Source organism: Triticum aestivum, chromosome 2A (genome assembly GCF_018294505.1).
Source record: "Triticum aestivum cultivar Chinese Spring chromosome 2A, IWGSC CS RefSeq v2.1, whole genome shotgun sequence".
NCBI classification, from domain to species: domain Eukaryota; kingdom Viridiplantae; phylum Streptophyta; class Magnoliopsida; order Poales; family Poaceae; genus Triticum; species Triticum aestivum.
In genome coordinates, this window is record NC_057797.1 from 414,059,338 (window position 1) to 414,074,401 (window position 15,064).

Consider the following 15,064-nt stretch of genomic DNA (forward strand, 5'->3'; position numbering starts at 1 on the left):
TCTGCAGAGGTTTGCGCACTTTTCCCCACAAGACTCGATCTCCTCCGTTGGATTTCTCGCACATGGTATTTGAGAAATGGATGACCGAGACATAGTCTTTCAAAAGCGTTTGCACCTTACGATGGGTAGACCGTACCACCTACAACCCCTACATCTGCTAGTCTACCACTATAAGAGTTCACACGACTTAATCAACTATGCTAGAGCCCATAATAGCTTGTGGCTGCACACGGAAGTTTCTAGCATGAATAATCTTATGATCCCTTTGAGCCTGGGTGGCGAACCATAGGAGGATCACACGGTAACCCCGGGATCTCCTAGGACAACACTAGTATATCCCCAGGTGTCCGGGCAAGTCCACTGGTATATCCCCAGGGTGCCCCAACCAATCCACCCAGATGTGTATTAAAGTAGCCACCTTAAGTTAAACCTTAGTTAACAATAATCTCTCACATCTGTCATGGAATACTCTCAAACCCAATCCACGTCTACGAGCATAGCATGGCAATGTAAGCATGACGTAATAGTAACTCCCAAGGGTTTGATAATAAACAGGTAATAGGTACTACCTCAACTACTTCCCATCCCACAATTTAATTAGATCCTAATCATGCAATGTTTGAGGTTTGATCTAATGCAAATAAAACTGGGTAGTAAGAGGTATGATCAAAGTGTGAACTTGCCTGCAATGTTGATGAAGATGATTCGCACTCAAAACTCTTGATAGTTCTACTCGTCACACTCCAGTCAATCTATCGTAATCAAGCAATAGTAACCACACATAAGCAATCACTCAAAAAACCAGAAGGATCGAAGAAGTCGATTCGGAAAACATCAAAACCAAGCAAATAGCTCTTGCACCATAAAACAATTTCTAACAGTACCAAAATTATGTGAATTTGGCCTTATCAGAAGGTTTAGGTCAAGAACTTCGATTTGCAAAAAGAATCAACTCAAACGGAGCTACGAAACTCAAGTTATGATCAAACGAAGTTTGAATTCAAATCTGATCTGATTTAAATTTTAAACTTTTCAGAAAACATGTTTGTGTTGGATTACTGGAAAGAGGGGATCATAACAAAGACGTGGGTGTTGGTTTCGTCTAATTTGGATAAAGAAGTGAAAAGTTATGGCTATTTGAAAAATCAGGGCCAAGTTGTTTTACGAAAGAAGAAAAAAATAGCTACGGGCTAGGGTCTAATGTATAAATACGTAGACTAATTGATAATCTAATTATTTTATCATATTAGTGTAAAAATAATAAACTACGAAGGTATAAGAAGAAAAAAACGAAGAAAGATACCTTTATAAGGCAGAGAAAAGACAACTTTGGAGAGAAGAGACAATTTCCAGAAGTCGCGCCGGGAGGAGAAATATATGTTTCTTAAATGAATCTAGTCAAACCAAAATATTGATTTAACCCGAATCGAATGATTTTTGGAGGCTCTATAGGTCTATATTTATTGGTGGAAAAGAGGCTTAGGGGTCAAAGGCTAGGCAATGTGGGACTAAATGTAGACGAAAATATACGAAACAGAGAAGAAAAGAGGCGATGGGCCTAAAGGCCTTCGGCCGGCCGCACGGTGCAGTTTTTTTTACAGAATGCGATAAACTGAAAAACGAAAATAATATAAAACTTTTTATAGGCATATTATATATCAAAATTTTTAGAAAAAGATTTTCTACGACATGAGCATTTTTATAACTTCAAATAAAATCCACACAAATTCAGATAAATCAAAGAGTGCTACTGGTCTATTAAAATCCAACAGAAATCATTTTAAAAATACCAAAATGATTTCAAATTAATTTTTCTCCAATTCTCTATTGTAGGGAATCATTTTACCCTAATTTCTATATATTTTATTTTTGGAGAAAAATAATTTGATTAAAACCCAAATAACTCCAAATTGAAAATAAATTCAAAAGAACTTTGAATTTAATTCTTTGAAACTCCCAACTCATATTTCATATAATTTGAAGAAGTCATTGTATCTTCTCTCATGAAAATAATTGAGTTGCATGAAGTTTATGAATTGAAATATTTCCAAATGAAATTCAAATATTTTCAAATACCCCTTTCATTTAATTTAAATGGAAGAAGTCATGTCATCTTCTCTCTAGGGTTTTGTATTCGAAAAGAATTTGAATTCACGAAGATCATAAATGCAAAATGGAAGTTTGAGAAAGTCCTTTTATTCCCTCTCATTTAACTTTCATAAGTTTCGAATTTGACTCACTTTCAGTCAATCAATTAAACAGTCAATCAAATCTATCTATTTAATATAACATTCCAAAATTTAGAATTTTGGGGTGTTACAAACCTACCACCCTTAAAATGAATCTCGTCCTCGAGATTTGGAGAGGCTAGCAAGAAAAGGTTAGGGTTTGGGGGTCTCCTCAAAATCCATCGATCATCACACGGGGTCTGGGGTGCTACCACCCTTAGAAGCATGGTTACGGTTCCATCAAAACTCATATACTTCATCCATATTGTTAACAGTGTCGGTCTTCTCAAATTCTCGGGAAAATTCCGTCTCTGGGCTCTTCCGATAGCGGCATAACCTTTTTCCTCAATTTTGGTATGGTTATTCTGTGACTGGGTCTGGCGCCAAAACTAAACAACTATCGATATCTCATGGTGGTCAACAATTTATGGTTTCTCCTGCAGGAAATGGGTCTGGGTTGAACCTCACCGTATAACCTACGGTTGGCAACAACTGCCGTGTACAAGCGAAAAATACTTATACCATTCTAAGTTTAAACAGGGTTTTGATCGTCATCTCTTTACTATAGGTAAGTCACTCAGATTTACCATCCCACATAGCAAGGCGAATAATAAGAGTAAGTCAGTATGGTGATCAATCCATCCCGCACCCAAATCATTACCTTGTATACGGTTTAGCGAATCTCGCGTTCTAACACTCGGTCATCCTCACAAGCATTGCAGAATTTCTCTTGTCCACGAACTGCGTTCGTAATAATCCATTGATTCCGCAAGCCAAACAAACATCTATCGTTCCTTCACAACTCTCAGGTTTTGCGTTACTCCTATAAAATTGTCTTATTGATAAAATCGTAACTTCGTCCAGGGTTTTTCCTTCAGCAAGAGTGTGCTTGCTTCTTGGCAGGTCCTGGGGCATGTGGGTTATGGCCCATCTCATCACTTGCAAACCTTGAACTCTTCATCGGGGCAACAGATCTCTAATCCAACATCCAACTTCCAGCTTTCATAGTATACTAAAATCCATCCAATTGTACTGTCTCCCTTCCTTCTATTGGCACCAAACTAGGACATGATTACTCAGACTCATCATGGAGTTTCCATTGATCCATATTTCCAACATCATACCTCCTTTATATCCAATGGTAACTCATCTCTTCATCCTCATGGGATATCCCACATACCGAGATAAAAACTTATACTTATGGAGTCCATATTCCACTTCGTGGAACATCATTATCCTTTCCAGGGTCAAGCGTCCTTACAGGGAAATATTGGCCATCTCTGCATGACACTTCTTCAACTGGGAAATGTGAAACACATCATGAACTCCTGACAGTCCTTCGGGTGATTCCAACTTGTTGGCCACTTCTCGCATACGCTCCAAAACTCGGTATGGTCCTAAAAATCTCGCGGCTAACTATCTCTTAACTCCAAATCGTTTAACTCCTCGCAGAGGGGGCACACGAAGACATGCTTGTCTCCAATTTCATATACTACCTCCTTGAGTTTTTGAGTCTGCATAACTCTTCTGCCTGGACTGAGCAACCTTCAGTCTATCTAGAATCAACTTAATATTCTCTTCTGACTCCTTGGTCACATTTGGTCCAAACAACTGACGGTCTCCAACTTCATCTCACACACTCTTGGGGTATCACACATATCGAGACAAAACTCGTATTCATTTTGTCTGAAATCCACTCAGTGGAGTATCCTTATCTTTTCCAGGGGTCAAGAGTTCTTACAGGGTACTACCACCCTTAAAATGCACAAATCTTCCATAGACCATATTTCTCATATCCTCATAATGGCCAAAATTCTTCTTCATAGAGTAACAACTCATAAAACCCAAATCTTTACCAATGATGCTAACTTTATTGATTCTCCAATGATTACAATCTCTTGCTTTTCCATTACATGCCTCAACTCAACACCTCAATATAAAAGAAAATGTTCCCACTTCTACTACTCCATTTCTTTTGTTGCAAACTCAACTATATAGCACAAGTTTCCTTCTCCTTGGGGCATTCTCTGGCAAAGTGCCCTGCTCCATTACAACGAAAACATATGACTTCTGACAAGTCTCGAGGTTACCTTTTTGGGCAACTGCTGAGGTAGTGCCCTGACTCCTTGCACCTATAACAGGTGATATGACTCAGGTCATTCCTGGAATCCAATCGGCTTCTCTTCCTAGACCTTTCCATGCCAATCATGGCTTCTATTTCCTGTGGGTCATATTCTACTTCCTCTATCGGGAATTCTACTAGATCCCCATTCAAACAATTTTGGGAGATGTGTCCTTCTTCTCCACATGAATAGCAAGACTTAGTGAAGGGTTTACTCGGGTCTTCTTTAGGTGTGTCCTCCATCTCTTCCTTCATCACGGGTTCTTCTAAAATTTCCATAAGGGCTCCTTTCATTACTTCTTTCTTCTGCTGGATAGTTCGTTGTACCATGGGGTAAATGTGACACTAAGCAGGATAGTGGGTAGTCCCTTCACACAAGAAACAAGTAATCTGCCTAGTTGGGCATTCTTCAACTGGGTGACTTCCTTCACAATTAGGGCATTCATCCTTGTGTTCTTTATGGGTGTGTCCTATTTCTCCACAAATCTTGCATGCACAAGTTTTCTTCATATCCTTTCCATAAGGTTTCAACTTTTGGGACACAAACCGAGACCTTGGCAAAGTCAACTTAATTTCTTTCCAAGTGGTTACTCCTTGCCATCCATTCATGGTTTGGTACATTCTCCACCAAGTGGCAGCACCTCTTTCAAAGCACTGAAGAGCATGCTGGGTCATATCATTTCCAGCTATAGGGTTATTCTTCTTGTGATCCTCCATGTTCTGAATCCATCGGTCTGTCTCCAATAGACTCATCGGTCCAGAAAATATAAGCTCATCTTCATTCATCCTCTATTGGGTCCATGTGGGTTTGGGGTAAGATAAGAGAGAGGGAGAGGGATACACACAATACAAACAAAAGTTTTGAAAAGACAGATTTTATTTGTGGCCGTCGGGAAAACATCAAACAAATGACAGCTCACAAACGTCACATCTAACGTAGGTATATAACAGGGGTTTGGTCTTCTAAAGGTCAATAAATCTTCAACTCTCCAAACACTTCAAGCCTTGTTCATGCCTCCAATGGCTTCTTCCGATCATGCTTGTCTTTCTCAAGTTCTTTTGCCAGATCAACTCTGTTGACGCGAAGTCTCTCGTGACGTCCTTTAATATTCTGGAGTTGCGTTCCAAACTTCTGGTTTCAACATCCTTCACATGAACCATGGTCATACTGTCCTTCATTTCCTCACAAATCTCTGGTATCTCGAGGTTGTAGCTCCTCCAGCTTGGCTACTTTCAGCTTTTGGTTCCTAAGTTCTTCACGAAATGCTTCCTTGTCTAATACGTCTTCATGGAGCTCCACCTTAAACTTCTTGATGTACTACTCCAGATCCTGGTGATACACCGGCTAAGGTTAAAACATCATCTTACTAATAGGTGTTCTATCAGCCTGGTACCATCCAATCCTTCCATGCATATGCACGCTTTAACTCAGCACGGTGACAATAGCATAAGCGGGCGATAACCTCATGGATAGTCGTGTTTCTGCTCTTGTCATTTCCATGAGCTATCTCTCCATAGTTGATATCTCCTACCTTAGGGTGTTTCTTTACAGAACTTTGAGTTTTTAACTCTCCATGTTCCGGTCTTTCTTCGATACACCTTGATCTCGGGTATTGACAATTTCCATGGTCTGCCAAGTTCCATAAGGGTAGCCCTTCTAGGTCATAAAATCTGGGAATTTCTTCAGAGCCTTCAAAATCTCCTAGTCTTTGGCCTTCAACCATTGTAGTTTCCATTATTCAGATGCACGGAAATTACTCTTCATTCCGAAGTGGTCTTAGTTGTCCAATATCTGGTACTTCTTGGAGTGGTCTCATCAGTCGAATTCTTCATGTGGTCAAAAGGGAAAGGGTTATGGTCTCACTAAAGGGAATTTTTGAATAAGCTCAGAAAAGAAGAGATGTAAAAGATCTTTTTGAAAGGGAAAGTTGTAGAGAAAAATCTTTGCTATGGGCTTGCCAGTTTCTAGGGTCACGTCCTACAGTCAACATGTGCTCTGATACCATCTTGTAGCGACCTGACCCGAATGGATCAAGTCTCTGTGCTTAAGTGTCATCCCTGGATCGATATGCTGACACACACAGTACTCGAGGATTTATAACAGAGGTAACTCACATGTATAAGTAACGTAAATACTATTACCTCAATCCAAATAGCGGAAGTAACAAGGTTGTGGATTCCCATCAACACCAACAGCAAAGTTGAGTGTAGAAATCGTAACCCTAACGTATCACTTACTCGTCGTAAGATAATCCTGCAACATGAGACGTTGCAGCCACAGAGGGTCAGTACATTGAATGTACTGGCAAATTCACACCAGAGGATAATGATGAATAAAGGCTATCACTACATGCATATATGGCTGGTGGAAAAGCTCTATGGTTATAAGGTTTTTGCGAAAAGCCAATTTTTCCCTACTACAAAGGAATAAATTTTATTTTTAACTATCATGGTAGTTGTTAAACATTGAGAATGGTTGACAGCATTCTCAAATCCCAATTAAGTAACATCATTAAACCCAACAATATTCATTTAAAGTAACATGATGAGATCAACAGGATAATCCAAGAACTAGATACTCAAGATGTCCATAACCAGGGACACGGCTAATCATGATTAGTTTATACACTCTGCAGAGGTTTGCGCACTTTTCCCCACAAGACTCGATCTCCTCCGTTGGATTTCTCGCACATGGTATTTGAGAAACGGATGACCGAGACATAGTCTTTCAGAAGCGTTTGCACCTTACGATGGGTAGACCGTACCACCTACAACCCCTACATCTGCTAGTCTACCACTATAAGAGTTCACACGACTTAATCAACTATGCTAGAGCCCATAATAGCTTGTGGCTGCACACGGAAGTTTCTAGCATGAATAATCTTATGATCCCTTTGAGCCTGGGTGGCGAACCATAGGAGGATCACACGGTAACCCCAGGATCTCCTAGGACAACAATGGTATATCCCCAGGTGTCCGGGCAAGTCCACTGGTATATCCCCAGGGTGCCCCAACCAATCCACCCAGAGGTGTATTAAAATAGCCACCTTAAGTAAAACCTTAGTTAACAATAATCTCCCACATCTGTCATGAAATACTCTCAAACCCAATCCACGTCTACGAGCATAGCATGGCAATGTAAGCATGACGTAATAGTAACTCCCAAGGGTTTGATAATAAACAGATAATAGGTACTACCTCAACTACTTCCCATCCCACAATTTAATTAGATCCTAATCATGCAATGTTTGAGGTTTGATCTAATGCAAATAAAACTGGGTAGTAAGAGGTATGATCAAAGTGTGAACTTGCCTGCAATGTTGATGAAGATGATTCGCACACAAAACTCTTGATAGTTCTACTCTTCACACTCCGGTCAATCTATCGTAATCAAGCAATAGTAACCACACATAAGCAATCACTCAAAAAAACCAGAAGGATCGAAGAAGTCGATTCAGAAAACATCAAAACCAAGCAAATAGCTCTTGCACCATAAAACAATTTCTAACAGTACCAAAATTATGTGAATTTGGCCTTATCAGAAGGTTTAGGTCAAGAGCTTCGATTTGCAAAAAGAATCAACTCAAACGGAGCTACGAAACTCAAGTTATGATCAAACGAAGTTTGAATTCAAATCTGATCTAATTTAAATTTTAAACTTTTCAAAAAACATGTTTGTGTTGGATTACTGGAAAGAGGGGATCATAACGAAGACGTGGGCGTTGGTTTCGTCTAATTTGGATAAACGAGTGAAAAGTTATGGCTATTTGAAAAATCAGGGCCAAGCTGTTTTACGAAAGAAAAAAATAGCTACGGGGTAGGGTCTAATGTATAACGTAGACTAATTGATAATCTAATTATTTTATCATATTAGTCTAAAAATAATAAACTACGGAGGTATAAGAAGAAAAAAACGAAGAAAGATACCTTTATAAGGCAGAGAAAAGACAACTTTGGAGAGAAGAGACAATTTCGAGAAGTCGCGCCGGGAGGAGAAATATATTTTTCTTAAATGAATCTAGTCAAACCAAAATATTGATTTAACCCGAATCAGATGATTTTTGGAGGCTCTATAGGTCTATATTTATTGGTGGAAAAGAGGCTTAGGGGTCAAAGGCTAGGCAATGTGGCACTAAACGTAGACGAAAATATACGAAACAGAGAAGAAAAGAGGCGATGGGCCTAAAGGCCTTCGGCCGGCCGCGCAGTGCAATTTTTTTTTACAGAATACAATAAACTGAAAAACGAAAATAATATAAAACTTTATATAGGCATATTATATATTAGAATTTTCAAAAAAAGATTTTCTACGACATGAACATTTTTATAACTTCAAATAAAATCCACACAAATTCAGATAAATCAAAGAGTGCTACTGGTCTATTAAAATCCAACAAAAATCATTTTAAAAATACCAAAATGATTTCAAATTAATTTTTCTCCAATTTTCTATTGTAGGGAATCATTTTACCTTAATTTCTATATATTTTATTTTTGGAAAAAATAATTTGATTAAAACCCGAATAACTCCAAATTGAAAATAAATTCAAAAGAACTTTGAATTTAATTCTTTGAAACTCCCAACTCATATTTCATATAATTTGAAGAAGTCATTTTATCTTCTCTCATGAAAATCATTGAGTTGCATGAAGTTTATGAATTGAAATATTTCCAAATGAAATTCAAATATTTTCAAATACCCCTTTCATTTAATTTAAATGGAAGAAGTCATGTCATCTTCTCTCTAGGGTTTTGTATTTGAAAAGAATTTGAATTCACAAAGATCATAAATGCAAAATGAAAGTTTGGGTAAGTCCTTTTATTCCCTCTCATTTAACTTTCAAAAGTTTCGAATTTCACTCACTTTCAGTCAATCAATCAAACAGTCAATCAAATCTATCTATTTAATATAACATTCCAAAATTTAGAATTTTGGGATGTTACATGCACTCATCTATGCCGTTGGAGTTGATGGACTCATTTTTCCTTCGAAGCTTCTGTTGTTATCTTCATTAGATGGCCTTCAACCATATTATTGTAATAAGTACTCTCTTTTGAGATATTCGATGCAATAAGTGTGTGATTGAACTCTGTTATAAATCTTTAAAGTACTCTGTGTGTCAGCATTATCGATCCAGGGATGACACTTATGCACAAAGATTTGACCGTCCGAGGTCGGATCGCTACAAGATGGCATGAGAGCAGACGCTGACTATAGGACGCGACCACTAAGATAAGCCATATGACCCTCTTCTCTACTCATTTTTGACTCTTCTCCACTTTCCACTCTATAGATGGCGCACCCCAGGAACAAGTTTGCTCAACCGGATGAAGACACCCCTTTTGGACGACACTTGAAGGAGGCCACCACATACCTAAACATCGGAATACCAAGCTTCACCGGGACCGACACTGCCACTCTATCGAAAGAAGAGCGCTGGACAGTTCGAGTACTTGTTCAGGGAAGGAAATTCACACCAGTTACTGAGCCCATAGAGTTTTCCTTTGATGCACCAACCTGGAGTCTAGGAAAGAGCATGGTAGCCCACATCGCCATGGGACGCATCGGCGAAGTAAGGACACCATCTACCAGATATGTGGACGCCGAGATGAGCAATGGGAGATGATTTGCACCAGGAGGGACAAGTCCATTGCAGCCTACATCCAGGAGTTAAACCAACACATTCGTCATCAGGAGAACTAGATGTGCGCCAGCATGATAGACATGAAGAAGTTGATGACCAGGAACATGGAGCTAGAAGAGGATCTCAAGTCTACATGCAATGGATATGAAGAAGAAATTGCAGTACTACTGGAGAAGAATGAAGATCTGAAGAAGAAGCTAGGAGTATTTATGGGAGATCCCGCATCTGGACAGGACAACCATCCCGAAGACTACATCTTCATCGACGACACCGACTCCGACCACGATAGCGATGATGACTATGAAGCCGAAGCTGGAGCAGATAACATGGAGTCTTCTACCGATCAAAAATTCTAGTCGACCGCCATATTATCAGTAGTATTCCCCCATGTATATAGTAGTAGTCCGAGTATTTTGTAACGGTAGCTAGATCGATTGTATGCCCTTGTTTGAATTGAGTGGTGTGATATGAATGTGTTTGTCTCATGTGCATATGGGTACTGATTTTCTCCTTAGACCCCACTCTATTCTAATCTCTCCCCTCTAAACCCATCAGCTGCCTCTGAGACATCACCCCAGATTTGTCTTCCCACCGGAGCTCACTCAATTGATCCATCAGCAGAATGCCTTGATGCAGCTACTAGTCAAGAACCAAGGCAACAACAACAACAACCCACCGCCACCACCTCCAGTTGACAATTTATCCCATTTTCTGAGGTTGAATCTGCTGGTGTTTTCCAGTAATACCGAGCCGATTGTTGCGGATGACTAGCTCCGCAAGATAGGAACGGAGTTGACCACCGCAGGTCGCATAGATGCTGAGAAGGTCCGTTTTGCCGCACATCAATTTGATGGACCAGCAACCTCATGGTGGCAGAGTTACACAACCACTTTTCCCATAGCCAATGTCACATGGTATCAGTTTCAGCAACCTTTCTGTCACGCCCATGTCTCAACTAGAGCAATGAGTATGAAGAAGTGTGAGTTTCGCAACTTACGAGTGGGTAATCGTACTGTGAGGCAGTACGTGGATGAGTTAGTAAGTTTGTTCTCTATGCCCCGGATGATGTGGCCACAGATGCCATGAAGCACGAGAAGATTATGGAAGGGCTAAATGATGAGCTGAGCATGTAGTTGACGGTGGCAACATTCAATAACTACCAGGATTTGGTATACAAGGCCCATATGATTGAAGGTAAATAGAAACAGATAGAGAGTCGCAAAAGGAAGTATGGACATGGGAAGTATAATTCCGAAGCTCAGCAGAAGCCTCGCTTTACCCCTAACTCTGGAGGTTACACCGATAACCATGGAGGCCGTATTCACAATGGAGGAAGCACGCACAACCACAATGGCCCTAAGAATGGAAACGGGAATGGAGGAAGCAACAGCTAGAACCGTTCCAACCCAGGAACACCTGCCAAGTAGGATCTAAGTCACACTACTTGTTTCAAGTGCGGGAAGACTGGACACTACGCCACCGAATGCCTTGAAGCAAGGAATGGAAATGGAAAAGGGAACTCTGGGAAGAAGCCCAACCCTTTCACCAGAGGACAGGTGAACCACGTTAACATGGAGGAGGTTGAAGAACAGCCAGATGCAGTTATAGGTAAGTTTTTGATTAAGTCATTTACTGCTACTGTTCTTTTTGATACTGGTGCATCGCATTCATACATATCAAGGGGATTTGTGGATAAGTATAAGTTGCCCACCAAAGTTCTTAAGACACCTATGTTAGTAAGCTCACCTGGAGCGGAGTATATGGCAAGCAGTGGAAGCTTTAAGAAGCCATTGACCATAGGTAGGCATGTTTTCCCCTCAGACTTAATAATTTTAGAGTCACAAGGATTGGATGTCATACTGGGTATGGATTGGCTATCCATGTATGAAGGAAATATCGATTGTGCTAGTAAGTCAATTTTACTTACCACCTAGAGGGAAAAAGGATCAAGTACGTGTCTAGGCATGCGCCAAGGAGGACCCAAGTGAATTCTCTCTCGGGAGTTGTTCAGGAAGAAGTGCCTGTTGTGAAGGATTACCCAGATGTATTTCCAGAGGAACTACCAGGCATGCCCCCAGATCGAGCCATTGAGTTTTTGATAGAGCCGTTGCCAGGCACAGGACCAATATCGAAGAGACCGTGTCGGATGCCCGCAAATGATCTGGAGGAAATTAAGAAGAAGATTAAGGAGTTATTGGAGAAAGGTTACATCCGACCAAGTTCAACACCATGGGGAGCCCCAGTGTTCTTAGTTGAGAAGAAGGATGGATCTTTGAGAATGGTTGTTGATTATCGGGCATTAAACAATGTGACGATCAAGAACAAGTACCCACTACCGATGATCAATGATTTGTTTGACCAGTTGCAAGGAGCTAAAGTATTCTCCAAGATCGATCTTCAATCAAGGTACCACTAGTTGAAGATTTGGGAACATGATATACCTAAGACAGATTTTACCACAAGGTACATGCTATATGAGTACACGGTCATGTTATTTGGATTGACTAATGCCCCTGCCTATTTTATGAGTATGATGAATAAGGTATTCATGGCGTTTTTGGATAAGTTTGTTGTGGTGTTCATTGATGATATTATGGTATAGTCGAAGAATGAAGAGGAACACAAGGAACACTTGCGCTTAGTTCTCGAGAAGCTCAGGGAACATCAGTTGTATGCCAAGTTTAGCAAGTGTGAGTTTTGGTTGAAGGAAGTTGGATTTCTTGGACATGTTATATCAAGAGAAGGTATAACGGTAGACCCTACCAAGGTTCAGTCTGTCACTGATTGGTTGGCACCCACCTCAGTTGGAGACATCCACAGTTTTCTGGGACTCGTAGGATATTACAGGAGGTTCATTAAGAATTTCTCCAAGATTGCGAAACCCATGAAAATATTGTTGAAGAAGGACACCATGTTCAAATGGACCAAAGAATGTGAAGCCAGTTTTCAGGAGTTGAAGAAACGTTTGGTTACAACCCCAGTGCTGATTCTTCCGGATATACGCAAGGATTTCCAAGTGTATTGCGACACTTCTTGCTTAGGACATGGAGGTGTACTTATGCAGGACGGAAGAGTTGTTTCATATGACTCGCGGCAGCTTCGACCTCATGAGTTGAATTATCCCACGCATGATTTGGAGTTAGCAGCCATAGTGCATGCGCTCAAGACCTGGAGATATTTTCTTATTGGAAACCGATGTGATGTGCACACGGATCACAAGAGTTTGAAGTACATTTTCACACAGAAGGAGTTGAATCTCACGGAGAGGAGATGGTTGGAGCTCATAAAAGATTATGATATGAAGTTTCATTATCATCCAGGAAAGGCCAATGTCCTAGCAGACGCTTTGAGCCGCAAGAGTTATGCCAAGACCCTCGTAGGAGGAGGATTACCACAGAAGTTAGTTGACGATCTCAAGGAACTTTGTTTGGAGATAGTTACAAGAGGTTTTGTTGCAACAATGGAAGTTCAGTCTACATTATTGGGAAAGATTCAAGAAGCTCAAAAGGATGATAAGGAAATTGCTGAGATTAAGGAGAAGATGAGCAAAGGAAAAGCGAAAGGTTTTTGTGAGGATGAGCACGAGACTATATGGTTTGAGGATCGTGTATACGTGCCCAATAATGCAGAGATCAGAGAGTTAATACTTTAGGAACCTCATGACTCGCCATACTTGATTCACCCTGAAAACATCAAGATGTATTTGGATTTGAAGGAATGTTTCTGGTGGACAGGTATGAAGAAGGATATTGCCGAGTATGTAGCAGTATGCGATGTATGTCAGAGAGTGAAGGCAGAGCATCAGAAGCCAGCAGGATTATTACAGCCTATGCCGATACTCGAATGGAAGTGGGATAATCTTGGCATGGATTTCATCACCGGATTACCGAGGACCCGATCAGGATATGATTCGTAGTTGATCGCTTAACCAAGGTAGCTCACTTTATACCAGTGAAAACCACCTATACAAGCGCGAAGTTGGCCAAGATATATATGACCAGGATCATATGTTTGCATGGAGTTCCGAAGACCATCGTATCTGATAGAGGGACACAGTTTACCTCAAAGTTTTGGAATCAGCTGCACCAGACTTTGGGTACTAGGCTGGAGTTTAGTATAGCCTTTCATCCGCAGACAGATGGACAGACCGAGAGAGTCAATCAGATTCTGGAGGACCTGTTGAGAGCTTGTGTGCTAGATTATGGATCTAGTTGGGATGATAATTTACCTTATGCAGAGTTCTCATTCAACAACAGTTATCAGGCTAGTTTGAAGATGGCACCTTTTGAATCCTTGTATGGAAGGAGATGCAAGACACCGTTAATGTGGGATGAAGTTGGAGACCGTTAGTTGTTTGGAGACCGTATCGAATGCTCGCAAATGATCTGCAGGAAATTAAGAAGCAGATTAAGGAGTTATTGGAGAAAGGTTACATCCGACCAAGTTCATCACCGTGGGGAGCCCCAGTGCTCTTAGTTGAGAAGAAGGATGGATCTTTGAGAATGGTTGTTGATTACCGAGCATTGAACAAAGTGACGATCAAGAGCAAGTACCCACTACCGATGATCAATGATTTGTTTGACCAGTTGCAAGGAGCTAAAGTATTCTCCAAGATCAATCTTTGATCAGGGTACCACCATGTAACGCCCGGATAATTTGGCTACAGTAAAACTCTCCTAATGATGCCATGACATCTGCGATTACTGTTACTAATCTCGGGGTAATTCGAAACCGTGTCAAATTCAAACTTAAATTTAAAGTCGACAATAAAAGTTTTCAAATATTAAAAATAAAATGTTCGGGCTATGTCTATTATTGCATCGGTAATTATGGTGAAGTAAACACATTTTTATAAGATGCCTAACTGCTTTTGAATGAATTAAAACAGAAAAGAAATAGTAAAAGAAAATACAAAGGGGAAAAACAAACAGAAAAAAAAGAAAAGAAAGAGAAAGGCCCCCCCACTGGGCTTCGGCCCAGCAGGCCGGCCCATTCGGCCGCAGGCCCAACCGGCCTCCCCCCACTCCCCCTTATCCACTCACCACCTCGCCCCACTCCACCGACACCCC